This window comes from Sciurus vulgaris, assembly GCF_902686455.1.
Source record: "Sciurus vulgaris genome assembly, chromosome: 7".
NCBI lineage: Eukaryota > Metazoa > Chordata > Mammalia > Rodentia > Sciuridae > Sciurus > Sciurus vulgaris.
The window spans coordinates 109,481,866-109,499,493 of NC_136467.1; the positions used below are offsets into that span (position 1 = coordinate 109,481,866).

The 17,628-nt window shown below is 33.3% G+C and overlaps 1 long non-coding RNA gene across 1 annotated transcript; it reads left to right on the plus strand.

Annotated features, from left to right (window-relative positions):
- Nucleotides 1-824: 824 nt before the first annotated feature.
- On the plus strand, nucleotides 825-14,821 carry LOC306665327. Its single transcript, XR_013764975.1, has 4 exons — nucleotides 825-1,109; nucleotides 1,549-1,621; nucleotides 4,685-4,762; nucleotides 12,628-14,821. It is a non-coding gene; the product is annotated as an uncharacterized lncRNA (long non-coding RNA).
- The last annotated feature ends 2,807 nt before the right edge of the window (nucleotides 14,822-17,628 follow it).

Here is a 17,628-nt window from a genome sequence, read left to right on the forward strand (position 1 = left end):
ACAATGATAAAACTAGCTTCAAAGAATGTTAATTCTTCAGTAGAATGTGTTTATTTACTTATTCACTGAATTCTATATGTATATAAAAGTTTCAAAATCACTACACCAATTCCACCACTAGCAAGAAGCAAATTTAACTGAAGATTTTTTTCAGATCACTTTTTTCTTAGAAAACATTCACCAGAAGTACACCACCACAGTAAGGTTTTTAAATATCGACTGGATATTGTTTATGAAAAATATTAGCCAGTGTTTTCAAAATTCACAATTTGAAATTATCCCATCTTGTTGACGGACGGCATCAAAAATTTTTAATACGCACGGCATCAAAAGTTTTCAGAAGCCCATAACTACCTAAGCGCCTGGCGATTTGTTGCTGCCAAGCTCCGACCCCTGCCCAGGAGTGGTGTCATTTGCACTCTCATCAGGGCTTGGACCACTTCTTACCAGCTTTCAACCCAGGGTGTTGTGGAGCATCTGACTTGGATCCTTCTGCAAGTTATAATAAGCTTGCTGGACCTAGTAAAATCTCTCTAAAAAGACGTACCTATCAAGGCATCTATGTGTTTATTTTGGAGTTTTCTTTTTTCTTATTGATTTGTGGAGCTAATTAGATGGTCTACATATTACTTTTTGGTATATTCATTATAGACATCTGGTAATTATGGATGATTAAAGATGACTTTAAGGCTGAAGGTAACTTGATTGGTTAACAAATATGCTTTGACAACCTATACGGTCACCTCATAGGTATCATGCTACCATTTGCAGTATTTGTGATGCTTTTCTTCATTTTCTCTATTTTACTACATACTGAGGTATGGCTAGGCAGATGTATTTTCTCAATACTCATTAACACTTTCTAGTAGTTACAAAAATGTTATCATTTAATAAACTAAGTTAATGTTATACTATTAATTCCTTTGAATACCGAGGACTATTTTACAAAAATAGAATATTTAAATCACAGCCTAACCAGATATTTCTCTCTTGTTAAGGATTCTAGGTTTACATCTAATTAATTTTTTTTGAACTGATTGAAACAGATTTGATGAAACTCTGTGTAAAAGGAAGTGATAACTAGCATATATTAAATCCTACTGTCACAGGTAGGGCAACTGAAATAATTTTTCTCAGGGTATAATATTTTTTATCATCATAAATATTTTGTTAATGATTCCAAGTAGATTTAATATGATGGCTTATTTTTCTTTTCTTTTAGATCAGTTAACAAGGGGTGTGTGTGTGTATGTATGTGTGTGTGTGTGTGTGTGTGTGTGTGTGTGTGCATGTTTTAAATTTTTTCTATAAATTCTGTACCTTTGAACCTAGGAACTCAGAGGGGACCAAACGCAAACCTATTGGGGGTATGGTCCCTTTACAGTGGGCTTTAATTATCTGACCCTATGAGGGATGATGAGTCAGATCTTTCAAATGTAAATTTATATGTTAAAATTGAATCTTAAAATTATTGTTCTAGTTTGCCAAATATTTTTATTTATAGTCATGAATTCAGTAATCATTCATTAATTCCACATTCTCTTGTAGGATACTTCTTAACATTTATTTAAGAAGACACTGTCCAACCCTTACAGTGCTTGAGATTTGGTCAAGAAATAAGGTAGGAAATCCAGCTTGCAGATTCCCATGAACTGCATGGAGGTAGAGAAGATATAAATAGGGAAATGAGTGATGAGTTAGGATAGACATAAAAGATTTGCTTAACCATTATTTATGCTTTAATCTTTATTTTTAATGAATTTTCTTCTTTGTACATCTTGTTATGTGATAAAGTAAAAATGTTATCTGAAAAAATAAAAATATTGGACAACATCTCATATTTTCCTTCCAACCTCCACTTCAAAACTCACTACCTTAGGTCTGAAGATATAGATTGCTTCCCAGCATGGTCAAGGTCCTGGATTTAATCCCTAGTACTGAAAAAATGATAAAGTAGATTAAATGAAATATAAAATAAGATTTACCACTTTATATCATGCTGTAACTAATTTTTATTTTTTTCTTCTAAAAAAATATTGCTCTATCGTCCTTTCAATTGTTTATCTTACTGGCATGTGAAGGTTCCCAAAACTATGATTCATGTTGGAATGATTTTCCTCTGTTCATCTCTTTTCATTTAATTAAAAAGGCTTCGAAGCCAGGTGTGTGGCACACACCTGTAATTCCAGCAGCTCAGGAGGCTGAGGCAGGAGGATCAAGAGTTCAAAGCTAGCCTCAGCAAACTCAAAGTGCTAAGCAAGTCAGTGAGACCCTGTCTCTAAATAAAATGCAAAATAGGGCTGGGAATGTGGCTCAGTGGTCCAGTGCCCCTGAGTTCAATCCTCCTTACCAAAGAAGAAGAAGGAGGAGGGGGGGGGGGAGGGGGAGGAGGAGGGGGAGGGGGAGGGGGAGGAGAAGAAGAAGTAGAAGGAGAAGAAGAAGTTGCTGGAAATTCTTATTTTTCTCAATAACTGAAAGAACAACCACTTGGGAGAACTAGCTATTTACTTGCTTTTCATTTTTCGTCACACTAAATTCATCACTCCTATATTTGCACTTCATGTAATTTATGCAGCACACACAGATCTTGTATGCACCATGAGCAGTAAGCCCATTTTACCTTTGATATGATTATTAGGTCACATGGATGAAACTATATATATTATAAATATATTGTGAATCTTACAATCATTATCTTATTAAATATTTTTTAATTTGCCATTTAGACATAAACAGAAACATCTCTGAAAAATGAAGCGCTCACCTATATTGCTAACAAAACAAAAAAAATGAATGTTCAAGTTTTGAAGAAAAGAAACGTGTGTGAAGGAAGAAAAAAAATTAACTTACAATCAATAATGTATTTCAAAATAATTTAAAATAGGAGAAAACCAAGTCTTCTTACTACTCCTGTCTATTAACAGAGATATGTAAGGAAAAAGTTAAACAGATTAAAAAACACACACATTTTCAAAAGATTTTCTGATTTTCCAGTGGATACAGTGTGTAGAGTAGGTAATTTTAGTCATATTTGTCATGGCTCTTGCAAACTTTTGAGTATGCAAAGTACATTACAATCCAAGGAGAAAATGACATATTCCTGCATGAAGTTGAGAATTATTCTTCCAATGGCAGTATGATGATCACAGCAGAACTCACACTCCTCACGCTGTTGCACCTACAGAATGCAACAGAGATATACTTATCAAATCAAATACAGATAATTCCGGAGTAAAATCAGTTTGATTGGGGATGACAGAGAAGACCTCCTGGGTCCTCAGTTGCACAACTGGCTGGAAAGTGTTACCACTCACTGAAATGAAAATATGGTTCTATTTAGTAAATAGCAATCCCTGCTCCTAGGCAGGCTCCAAGTCACAGAGAGAGAAACCAGGGAAATAGGTTACATGAACTGACTTAAAGAATATAGAAAATTTACCCAACTTCAGTTTTTTGTCCCCTATGGAGACATCTGAATAGTTTTCACTAAAATATTTTCTAAAAATATTTGCCTGTGTGGTACACAAAAACACAAACTAGAGCTGTCATAATATACTCAAAAATATAAATGCCTAAACTATAGGTATGACCTGTATGTCATCTATCAACTATCTATTCATCTGTTCAAGTATCTATGCAGTTATCCCTCTAGACTCCTTGCTTGTGATGCTAATGACATTTTTAGAAATACTCATCTGCAAAATGAAGGCAGCTGGAAATATTTCTCTTTTAGGCAAAACGACTGAGAAATAAGCCTAATTTTCCTTCTACCTCTTCTGAGATAAGGCTGGGAATGGTAAACACCATGTGGTAGACAACTAAAAGTGGCAACCGCCTCTATCTCGGTCTCTGACTCTTAATGTGTTTTTCTCTTAATGTGTTGCTCATAATAAGAAGTGTAGATAGGCAGGAAGCAGCTGGAGAATCTCTTTCCTTGGATACTCTCTGACATTTGCAGCCATGTCATCATCCTCAAAGATGGCAGGTGGGCATTCCAGTTATTAGAACTGTGGTTGGAAGATATTGTTGGAAGATGTTGGTGGTCATTGTGTGAAAACAAGACTATTCGACAGAAAGAGAAAATGGACTGGGAATGTTCCTTCCCTATTAACACGCCAATATGTGTGAAGTCCCCACCCCCTGTCTGGGTTCCCCACCCTCCATTTCACTCTCCTCAGATAATGCAATCTGGCAGCACCTCTGAACACAGTGTTTACATGATACAGCACATGTTTTCCCTGTCAAGGCAAAGAAAATGACCCCTCTTATGTAAGTCATCTTTGGCAGGCTAATCATGGCCCAGACCAGTGTAAATTATTCTCTAAAATTGCTGAAGCAAGTCACAGTGATAAATAGGCTGGGGCACATCCGTCTGCAGAGTTGAAATTGCTACCGCTAGGTAAATCCTTTGTATTCTCCTCACATCATTGTACCCACAGAGTGTATCATACATATCCTTGTTGAATCAAATAAAAATCAGAATCTGATTTGATTGCATTTATTGCATGATACTAACTTGTGATTCACCTCCTGATGACAGACACTATTTTCCCAGATTAACTTCACTTCTTTCTAAAAATTCTACTTTCTATTCACTTCACATTTTGTCTTCTACCTTATTTTATTTCATCCTATAACTTGCTTATGTTTCATGCTCTTTTGTTAACTTTCTGTATTTCCGTAGACTTTGAACCAAAAGCTATATCTGTACATTATTATAGATTATCATTGCTCCAGATCATGACAGAAGATGAGTTTTAAGGTATGATGCCAAATCTGTATATTTTATGCCAATCCAGAAAATTTATTAGTTAGGCAACTTTGCCTATTTAATGGCTAGATAATTTATAAAACATGAAGAGCAACTGAGATACTTCAGAGTTTCTGGTGAAGCAAATTCAGTAACATTGCTTCTGATGGTTTGGTTTGAAAAATAAAAATTTTTACCTCTTTTTTTTCTAATCCCCTGAACTTGTGATTGTTAGACAGCATTTAACATTTTCTTCCCATTTTCAACCCAAATGCACTTCCTTATTTTGTCTTAGAGCAAGGAAGACACATTTCTGGGTTTGACCTGTAATCCCACAATCAAATCCAATTTAGAATTCATTTGCACACTTAGCAGTCTTTTCTTTGAGTTTATCAGTTACCCAGCACACAGTTAAAAATGTTATATCTCACAGAGAAGAGCTAAGTAAAGTTCTTAGCAATATCCAATATTTTAAACATAGACTGAAACTTTATAAATAGGAGCATGCAAATAATATATTGTCATTTTCCTGGAATCATTAGCAGAAAATTTCTGCAACTAAATTTGTCTTCATGTACATGGACTTAGCCACTCACCTACATTATATTTCTCAGTTTCCAGTTTAGGAAAAAAATTCCCTCCCACTAAGCACTACCAAAATTGTTTGGTATACTGAGTTTTACAAAAAAGGGAAAGGGAAAGGAAAGAAAGAAACAGAAAGCAAAAAATAGTGCTTGCTTGGAGCTCACACAAGAACAATTGTTCTTGCTCCCCAATTTCCATCCATTTGAATCACTACCCATTCTTGAATCACTTCATTTCAGATTCTCAGAATTCTTCTGCCTCTGTTTTACAGATTTTCTTTCCCTTTGCTCTGAAGCCAATTCACCAGTGACACTGAGTTTCTTTCAGTGGAGCTGGTGGAAGTATCTGCTTAGGTTTTGTCCTTATCAAGGTTTTGTTTTTGTTTGTTTTTTTTTTTTGTTTGTTTGTTTCTACAAGGTTCATGCTTTCCTGAAAATTTGAAATCAGGAAAAATGGCAAGAATATTCACTGTGTACTCACTGGTATAAGTGGTATAGTACTGATATAGGTGATTTACCTGTGGTGATTCTCATTCCACCTCATAACAACACCTCATTTTGAATGAGGTACCTGAGACACACATAAATGATGAGTTTATTGAAAAATCAGGTAGTATTACAGCACAAATTTGAATTCAGAGAGATATAATGCCAGAGTTCATGGTCTTTGTTATTTTACAAAAATATCTTGATAGCCTTTTCTCCCTTTTGACACAACAGTAATAATGATAATAATAGCCTACCTTCACTGATTATATATGATTTGCCATGTACTTTGCTAATGACTTTACATATGTTCCCTTGAGTTACCCCTCAATAACAAAGAATTCCCTTTTAGTGAGTTAAGCAGATGCTTAGAGCATTTTATAATTTCCAAAATTAGAAATTAGAAGAAAAACTAAGATTCAGACCCAAGAGTGACAGAAGGCCTATTAATAAACTAGGCTCTAGTGAACACTGAGATGTTTCTGTGTGTTTGTGTATTGGGGTGGGTATGCACATGGGTCCATCTTCTCTTATAGTTGATGATACAATTTTAGTCATTTATTCATTGGTCTTTTTGGTGCTAGAGATTGAACCCAGAGTCTGGTGTATACTAAGCACATGATGCACCACCGAGAAACAATCCCGCTCATGGTCAAGTGTCAGCATCTTGAGAAAAAAAAAAAAAATTTTCTGAAGTCATACAATACCTTCAAACTAACATATTCAGATGCATAATTAATTAATTATGAGGTTTCTAAGGGAATCATACATTATAGACATAAAATAGAGACCAGATGAAATATTAGGAAACAGACTGCATGGACTTTGATCCCAAGCCTTATGGCCATCGGGTTTGGAGAAAGGTACTAGGACATTTCGTTCTGGAGAATACTCTTAGTTTCTTCTGTTCTTCATGCTTGTATGGCCAAGACCAATATCATCATTCCTTCTTTACAAGAAATCTGTCTAGTTCATCTTCAGGAAACAATGAGGAAAATGAGGTACAAAGACACAAAAGAATCTGAATCTGAGTTCTAAAGCAGACTCTTTCAAAACTTGACTGCCTAGTGAAATATCTTGTGAACTCTAAAAACAATCCATTTCACTTCAGATATGAAAACATGCAAGGCACAGGAAGAGGCTCTTCAGTGACAACCTGAAAGAGCTGGCCTTAAGCATAACCTAGCCAGGTGAGCAGACCCTCTTAGTATGGCCGGAGCAAAACATGTTTCTGCTCACCAGGAAAATGAAAGACTTGACCTCAAATGATTCAGTAGTTCATTTTCAGGCTTTTTAAAGTACATATGCTGTTTTAAGGAAGTCAAGTTGTACACATTTACCCTCCTAGCAACCGCATTCTTTTAGTACTCTTGTAGTCCTTTGCCCTGCAAGCAGCAGGGCAAATTATTATGTTTTTATTTTTCTTCAGGCATTTTATAAAACCAATGTTTACTTTAAAATATGTTCTACTTCTTTTATAAATAAAATGACATTCATCAAATTATCTAACATTTGGCCTAAATGTGAGTATACTAAAACACTGAGAGAGTCACCCTGTGGTTCCAGAGAAAGAACTATATTCAGGAACATAGGTCATGAAAGAACTACTATAGAAATAGGAACAGAAATACAACAATACCAGGAGGCAGGGCACTCATCAAGTATTGGCAAGAGGATGCTTAAGTTTGGGATTGTTCCTCATCTTTCCTGGATGCCAAATAATGTCTTCTTTGTTCTCAAATACAATTTGTAGCCAGAAATGAATATGATACAAAATATATTTAGGAAAGGCTGTCAAAGCAAATAATACAATAATGTATTATGTTGAGAGTGAAATGAGTAAGGGAAGTTTTCCATTCAATAAGTCTGGGACAAATGATTGATGTTATATTTATCTTACAATAATAAAAGAGTTAAAAATAAGTATTACATAAACCTATTAAAATATTGACATCTTAATTATTGATTAGTATCTGCCTTATGTAGAGTATCCAGATAGCAGAAGAAATGGAATGCGCAAGCAAGTAATAACATCCCCAATAATTGGCTTTGTTCTTTTAAAATTCAGTACCAAAGAAAACACTAGAAATCACTGTGGTATTATTATAATTATTGTTTGATTTGTTATTGAATGTAAGAGAAAGCTCAGAGACATATTTATGAAAGGAAGTTGGATAGATAGGCAGAATTTTCATCAATATATAAATTGTCTAGATTTATGAGGAGTCATTAATCTTTTTATTGTGTTAATTTGATAGCCCCTGGTGTTTTTGTAGAGAAGATGTCCTACATTTATTTGATATACTCTTTAAGTGTTCTGGAGGTAACTCTGGATCAATGGGAAAAAATTCTGTAAGGTCTGTTTGAAGATTAAAGTTAAAACATGCATACTGAGAATACCTTTCTTATACTTCAGTTATTTTCTCACCATGTAGTCATAGAAGATGTAGGGTTTCTCTAGAAAAACACACTTGAGTGCCTTGGTTCCAATTTCAGTTTTTTGTTGAGAGTGCTTTAGAGCATACCTGTGACTATTTTAAGAATTGAAATTTTATGATGACAACATGCATTATTAGGGATAATTTATAGTACTTGGCATAGGCTGATACATTGTTAGAAACTTCAACCCATTTACTAAATCAATCATGAGCATTGTCAGATTTTACCTCACCTCCCTATAGTGATACCATACTCTACAGAATGTGCTAGGAGTATTTTCAGTTTTTCATAAGGAATAAATCATTTCTTCATATTTCAAAATTCTTGAGTATCTATCTCTTCAGTTTCAGTTGTAGTAGTACATCTTGTCGATTTTTGTGTTTTCAGGAGGTGATTGGGTACTTGAAAGTTTTGGTAGAAAATGGATGGTTCAGATCCTCTTCTTCATGATCACTGAGAGTAAGCACCGTGGAAGGCACACAGTAGAACATGGTACTAATGCAGAGTTCATTCAAAAAAGATTCTTAGGGAAAATTAGTTATATCCGAATTTCTGCAATTGATATTTTTGTAGGATTTCTTAACTTGGTTCTATTTAAATCTTCCTCTTTTTTCTTTTTAAATTTTTGATCAGGTAATCATAGATAATAACTGATTGGTTTCTTGCACCATAGATTGTTTCTTATTTTGTTTTTCATTTGGAGTTTTATCAGAAAAGTTATCAAGGACAAATCAAGAAAGGAATGATTATTACCATAGGTTTAAGAAAAACCAGCAAAGAAATGTTACAGTGTCAGCGAGTTAGTAACACCTGGGAGAAACATTCTTAGACTAACAAAGGCAGAGAGTAAGGAAGTAAAAAAATCTGGAAAGAGCACATGAAAGAAGCAGATTCCCAATAAAAGCCATGGTCTTCAGAGACAGAAGACATCCTTCACTCCTAAGAGTGGATGTAGGAATGATCAGCAACCTGTCAGTGCAAATGAAGGAGGATTAGTCTCCACACAATGCAGTGGAATCTACCAATGATAGAAAAGACAGTGTACTCCCTAAAGAGCCCTGAAAGACTTGAGATGTGGGGAAGAAAGATCCTGGATGGAAGCATTTGCAGAGGGCTGCCAGATTATCTGGTTAAAACACTATGGCATCCCAATTTCTCAGTCATGCAGAGTAGACAAGCAACATCTCTCCCCATTTCCCAATCTGCAGAGACAATCTCTCAGAATTGTATGCACAGAGGTGGCTCTGCACACTCAAGTACAGAAGGGAGCACTGAAGAATCAAGAAAGTAAAATGAAGTGTAAATACCCTCTTGACTGAGCCTATCTCATTCCCCACTCCTGCCCTCACTTTTCATAAGTCTCATTCAAAAATTAAAAAAAAAAAAAACTACATAAACTATTTTTAAATAATGACATAAACACATTTTCCCAAAATTGAAATGGGCTGGTCAAATTTTTACTTTACTGTGAGGAACACAATGGGAAAATCCTCAAAGACCTAATTTCTACTGAAAGTAGCTCCAAAAAAATGTTAGCAAAGAGTTAGCAGTCATTGAAGGAAAATTTCAAAAACAAAAAAAGGTAATATAGAATTTTAAAAGCAGAACGAAAGAAAAAAACAGATGGAAAAAGGACTAGAAGATGGACAAAAATGAGGAAAACAAGTTCCAGGATAACAAGATACTCCTATTAAAAATGAAAACAAAACAATAATGCTTTAATGGGAGAAAAAAGATTACAGATGGAAATTAAAACTATGACAGTTAATTTAAAAACAATAAAACCAATAAGAAGAGTGAGAATACCCAGTGGCTAAATGCCTGGTAAACAAAACTAAGTAAATATATATACAATAGAATTGAAAAGATCTTAGGTTTAATATAAGTAATCATATGACAGATAAAAATTGAAGAAATGTTCATAAAAGAAAACACTAAGGAAGAAATTTTCACAGAAGCAATATTTTTAAGTTCCCAGAATTGAAGGCTATCTATCTCTGTGTTGAAGTGGCTTACCAAGTGCCTTGATGGATGAGAAAGAAAATGAAAACACAGTAATGACTAGTTGATAAGCAAATCACCCTTCCTCTATAGTATATGAGCTGAAAGATACACCCAGAAAGCTATTTTCTTCAGAATCTGAACGCAGATTGAATCTCTGGCTTCCAAGGGTTTTGGAGTTTCCTAGTCATTAGTACTTCTTGATGAATGAAAAATATGTGGTACTTTTACAAAACGAAATACAATTCAGTCATAAAAATCAATGAATGTCTGGAATTTGTGACAATCAGAATGAAACTGAAGATCATTATGTTAAGCAAAATAAGTTAGGCAGAGAAACACAAGTAGTACTTCATGGTCTCACTCATACATAGAGAGGTTGGCCTCAGGGGAGTTGAGAGTAGGCTGGGGAGGGGGCCAATGATTGGGTCCTAAGTTACAGGAAGACAGGACTAAGATATTCTGATGAGCTATTGGGCAGGACGGGACCCTAGGTATATTTCAATAAGCTAGAAGTATTTCCAATGTTTTCTCCGTGAAGAAATGATAAATGTTTGAGATGAGTATGTTTAACCTTGTTTAAATATTATACAATGTGTTCATGTATCAAAATGGTATACAATAAATATGCAAATTTTTTTATGTATCTGTTAAATAAAATGATAATTTAAAAAATAAAATGATACATTGAATATGTTAAAACAGTTCTGGTTTGGGGTCTTCCTCCACCTTCAGGCAATTTTTTTTTTTTAATGCAGATATCTAAGCCCTAACCCAGACCTACTAAATAAAAATAGTAAAGGATAAAACCTAGGCATTTTAAATTTTATATCCTCTCTTTGCCCTCCAGGGGTAATTCTGAAACACTCTAAAATTTATAAGCAACTCACTTGCAGTTTTAAAATAAATCCATCAATTACTATTTAACTCTATACATAGGTATAGAATGATTCAGGATAGGTTTATCTGTGTGAGTTTCACAGGTTGAGAAAAAATAGTTGGAGAGAAAGGAGAAAAGATGAAACTAAAAGAAGGGAGATTGTAATCATTTGAGAAACAGATGATTTCATTACTATTTTTTAAACATGGCAATAATGGAACCTTCTTGTAATGGGCATTAAGTAGCAAAATTAAAACCCATTATCTTCCATATGTGATAACAGGACACATACTTGACAGTCAAATAAACATTCAGGTGATTTCAGCCTATGCATATTTCACTTGGGTGCCATTTTATTTATGAACATTGGAATCTCTGGCATTATCCAGTTGTGATTTCCTATCTTAGAGTACCCCAATTTTCAGGGCACTATCCATAATAAGAATCTAAAATTAAATCTATCCATAATAAGAATCTAAAATGAAATCTAGTTTAATTCATTAGACAGAGGTCAAAATGATACCTTTACTTCACTGTTTAGCAAGCTAAGCACACTTTCTGCTCTTTCTTTCTTTTTTTTTTTTTTATTGTAAACAAATGGGATACCCTTAAAGGAAGATGACATGGACTGGTAAGTGATTACTTAAGAAAAGAGTTCCATTGAGTCTGAACACAAACACATTTGTACAAAAAAAATCACGTATTTTAATCATAAAACATAAATATACTTTGATCCATAATTCAAATAAACACATCGTAAATTTGAAAACAACTTTTAACTCCTAAAATCTAAAGGAAAAATAGATCAAATGTGAAAAAACAACAGATTATTCCAATTGAAAAATTTCAAGACTTCTTCAGTTGATTCAACCTATCTAGTTTAGCCCTTCTCCATTCATTGCGGAAAAACCTTTTCATATCGACTTATAAATCCTGATGTGATATTTTATAATGTGCTCCACACATGATTTTCTCTTACAGACAGCATAAATCCTCTAGAACAGGGCTATGTGCATCCGCAATAAGTTAATCCGAAAACATTAGAAGCAAATTAAGAATCTTTACCTTACAAAAGTAGGCACATGTATGTAAAAGCTAATTAATTCACAAAAGTTTGTGCAGCTTACAAATGAGTAAGAACAGACTAATAGAGTTATATATAAGGCTAAAATAACTAAAATAGCTTCATTCATTTTAATAAATATCTCAGGATATTTACCCTTGAGACACTTGAAGAGACCAGTGACAGGCACTAGATAAGCCACATGATCCTGAGGAGGTCACTTCCAAGGTGTCCAAGACTTAATGGACTTCTCTGCAACATGAAGGTATTAGACCAAACCAGTAACTTTTGCAATGTTTTTAAGAGTCCTGGTGAATTCAGGACAAGAAGACAGATGAGTTGTATTGCTGTATTTAAATATTTTGGGGTTTTGCAATAAATGTCTTTGAAAAGTGATTTCTTCCTAAAAATGTATTCTTGGCAGGGAACAGCCACTGAAAATCCAGAGAAGATGTCAGGAGGATCTTTGTCATAGACCAATTGGTAGCACATGACATGAGAATTTAGTCAGTATTGAGAAAGTCTTCTGTGCAGGTCATTAGAGTCCTTGGGTAAAGAGATTCTACAACAAAAAAGAGGGACTCGGTCCTAGAATGATGAAGATGCTGAGAAGACACAGATGTGCACATCCGAGGACAGAGGAACGTGTGTGAAGATAACTTCACAGCAGTACAATGTGGACTTAAGGTGAGGATATGACTCAATGTTTTTGTTCCTAACACTGAGTCATACCATCAGAATGGACAAGCTTCAAGGGTAATAAATATATCTTTATACTTTCTAAGGACAGCAATTCAAATATTCTAGTGGTGAATATGTTGGTCTTACAACCTGCTATGGTGTTGAGCCTATAGCAAGAAAGATGGATGACTTCCCCCTCTCAATAGAAATAATTCTGAGATAGGAAAGAGCAAAGCATGCAGAAAACATGACCTTGAGTTTCATTTTGTTTTGCTTGCACTGTGGGAAGGAACAAGGTCACTACAAAAGAGAGGGAAAATGTCAGATTCGTGGAGGGTGTGGAGAAAGATATTTAAATTGGATCTCAGTAATGTCCATTGGGGATAGATACAGCAATGTCAAATCTTTCCTTAGATTAGAAATTAAGTGGGATTTGGCCTAAATGAACATTTTAAATGCTAACAAACAACTCTATTTACAGAAGTTTAATAATTATCTGTTGACACTGAATAAATGCATGATATTTGAATGAAGGTTAACCCTTATTTCAACACTTTTATCTAGTCATGGATATTCTGGTGAAGTAAGGATATTCAAAAATTTTATTAAAAGTTGAAAGGTTTATTAAGCAAAAGATATTTGTTGATACCTTACATTAAAATACAAAGGGAGAATGCTGTCACTGAATTAGAACAGGGGAGGAAGAGGATGAGAAGAATTTTACCTACTCAGCATCTTCTTTGCCCGTAGGGTGCTTCTGCTGTAGTGTAAGGTTTTAAGGGACAGGTTTCAAAATCTGTATGGAGGCAGAACATGCCATAGAAACCTTTGGTTAAATGTCATTGAATTATTTCAAAGCAAGGACAATATCTCCTTGGTTATTTAATGCCCTACATATTTAAAACAGTGCTCTGAAAATATTTTAGAGATACTAGTTGAGAGAATATTTGTAGAATAATAGAATGAACTGCAAGGGTATAATCAGAGTTTGAAGATAGCTGATAAATTTTGTCACTAAAATCTCATTTAATTTGGCATTGCAGATATGTTGTTACTATGAGCTTTTTAAAGCTTCTCATCTATAACAACAATGAAAAATCATATTTTGTCAGGGTGTGTATGCATCATTAATATTTCCTCAGGGAAACTAATAGTGTCTCCAAATTGGTACTCAAAACAGAAGTGAAAAGCATTTGAAATTCAGATGGATTCTACTCAGCCTCTGAGAATGTGTTTTCATTAATGAGCTATCCCTCATAACTCATGACCAAATGTATCAGGGAAGTATTAAGTAATGTTTACTTCATGTGTTTAAGACTTTTTGTCTTTTATTTTCATAACAGTGTTATTGTTCTCACTTATATAGATACATTTATTAATCATAAATACTTTGTAACTCTAATCTCAGTTATTGAGTCTCAGAAACTATCCTGGAGAATCCATTTATATTCCACCTAAGTAGCTTGGTATTCTATTTAATACAAAATATTTTCTATGACACTAAAATATCAGAATGCTTTATTTTCACCATGCTAAATATACTTTTTGAAGAAAAACTGGTTGAATATTACTTCAGGTTTCAGAGACTTGATCCAACTTCTCTTTTCATGCAGATAAAAATAAAAGCAACTAACAGAAGTAAATCTTGGTATTTTTTCTCTGCCATGAATGCAAGTACTAATGATCTCATACTATCTCATTGCCTATTTTATTGTAGTATAAGGCAATAGGATTTCACAGGGCAGCAAGAGACCCATAGGCATTCATAAATGTCCAGTGTCTTAAAATAGATAAATAACCTGCATTTATCATCATTTATTGGCTTTTTCATTAATATTACAAATTTTATGATTCACACTGTTGGAAAACATTATTTCTGATCCTGACCCATTTAAAAGGAGATGTTTTTCATCTGATTACTTCTAAGACCTGAACAATACCAATGTCAAATTCTGTATTTTTGAAAATTTAAATTTATACCAGGAATTTCCTCCCATTAAAGTAAAATATGTGGGACTGGGGATGTAACTCATTGGTAGAGCACTTGACTAGCACTCTTGAAGCCCTGGGGTTGATCCCCAGCATAGCAAATGGCAAAATAAAAAAAAGAGAGGAGAGAGAGAGAGAGAGAGAGAGAGAGAGAGAGAGTGAGAGAGAGAGAGAGAGAGAGAGATCCATATTTTAAAATTTTTTTGTATTACTAGAATATACATTCATTTAAATTTAATGCTTCTGGGATAATCACCTATATAAACTGTGAAGTAAGAGTAACGCACATGAGATTACTGTAAACCATCAACATATGGCTAAGAAGCAGCAAATAAGAAATATTGAAAAGTATTTGACGTAGATGAGTACATAAAAGATTTAGGAGAGTAGCTAAAAGGGGACATAAAAAATTTCATCTAACTCAGAAGGATTTCAGAATAACACTTACTAAAATGATCTGATTAAACAAAGAAAATTTACAAATGAGTGACTGAATAAAATACATTGTTTTACTGAGGCACATTACAAAAGTTTTGTCTTAGTTCCAAGTATTAGAAATAAACTAGCTGGAGCTATTTAGCTTTGCATTCTTGTATTCACTGTCTTTTTCACTATTTTTACTTAAAGACAGATCATGTAAAAACATCTTAAATATTTGTTGTGTGTTGGTTTTTAAAGACAAATCATGTAAAAACATTTAAATATTTGCTATGTGTTGTTTTTTGCTAAATGATATTCTTGAGATATATTTTAGAAATAATAAGCATACTGACTTAAATACACATTATCCAGAGTTTGGGCCCTTATGCTAAAGTGATAAACCATTTTTTGTAACAGAAATTTTCTTCAATCCCTTTTGAAATCAACAACCAACCCCATTCCTGCCTCCAGGCAACTGTTATCCTGCTTTCTAACATTCTACCCTGGTTTCCTTGGCTCTAAACTTTCACATAAATGGTCTCATATTAATTGTACTCTGTTGTCTTTTTATCAACAGTATTTTGTGTTTCATCTGAGTTGTGACTAATTTTTTTATTATAAAATAGAATGATGTTTTCTGAATATAACAGTCTGTTCACCCATTCACTATTTATTTTCCCTATGAATTTTTGGAAGTTTCATAGTTTTAGCTTTTATATTTGCAAACTTGTCAATTTAAAATTAATTGTTGTGTTTATTATATATATCAGGGCTAGGGTTCACTTTTTTTTCCATGTGTATCAACAATTATTCTGGCACTATTTGATGAAAATGTTTTCAGGTATTCATTGGTTTAATTTATCCTCTTTGACAAAAATTAATTAATTATGTGTTTGGGTTGATTTAAGGACTGTTATTTTCTACTAGCCTATAAATTTATCGTTCCCATAATACTGCATTGTTATGATCACTGAAATTCTTAAAATCAGGTTAAATTCCTCAATTTCATTGTCTTTCAAAATTGTTTTTGAAACAATTTTAATTTGAATTGTTTTGTGAACTTTGAATCAGCTTATCAAGCTCTATAAAAACAGAATGCTGGAATTTTAATTAGAAATGTTTTCAATCTATAGAAAAATTTGAAGATAATCAATGTTTGAAAAATAATGAGTTTTCTAAATCATGAGCATACTGCATCACTCTGTTTATTTGGATCTTCCTTCTTTCTCCCGAATATTTAATGATTTTAAGTGTATAATATTAAATATTCATTAATATGCTATATTCAAAGATATAATTTACATAATTTATATGTTTAATGAAATCAAATATATTCAAAGAACTTTTCAAGAGCTAGGCACATATTATTGAAATTCATATGGAAGAAATATACAAGAGTGAGCTTACTAGATATTGAAACATGCTACAAAGCATCTGTATTATAGAATTACTGTTATTGCATACATAACTTGAAAGACAACTATATAGAACAGAAAGTCAAGAAATAAACTAAAGTAAAATTGGAAATGTAATACATCATAAAGGTATAACTCAAATCACTAGCATAAGGAGGAACTTTTAAATAAATTGTGCTGACACAATTGGATGTCTCTATGAAAAAAATTAAGTTTTGATCTATTCCTTAATGTATATTTGAGACTAAGTTTCAGATGAAGGAGTGATCCAATGCAGACAATAAAACATGTAAGTACCTGAAAACATGAGAGAATTCCTCTATACTCCAGATATTGAGAAAGTTTTCTAGGTCTCCTCAAAGTACTGATGAAGTAAAGGAAATTTTTGATAAATTTAACAACAAAAAACTTGCATACCAGAAATAAAAGCATTAAGTACAGTCTCAATTACACTAGTGCTAATGCCCCAATAGATAAAGAACTGAAGAATGTGAAGAAAATTGGCAAAATGTTCATGAATAATCATTTTGTCAAAAATAATTTTAAAATACAAATTTTTTAAAAAAATACTTAAAAACATTCAACTTCATTTGTAAGATAAATGCAAAATAAAACTGAATTTTTGGTGATTCTCAGCTATCACATTAGCAAAAGTTAAAACAAGTAAGTCTTTGGATAAACAGAATTTCTCTCATTACTTTGGGTAGGGAATGCTTTTTAATATATTTATTGCATAAAATTTGATATTATCTACCAAAATTATATTTGTTCTTTAATACAGCAATCCCACTTCTAGAAACGAATGCTGAATAACTTATTTACAACAATGCGTGCATGTGTTATCCATCATAGCATTGTGCATAATTGCAAAATGTCAGAAATCATCTAAATGTCCATGCACAGGAAATTGGATGAACACA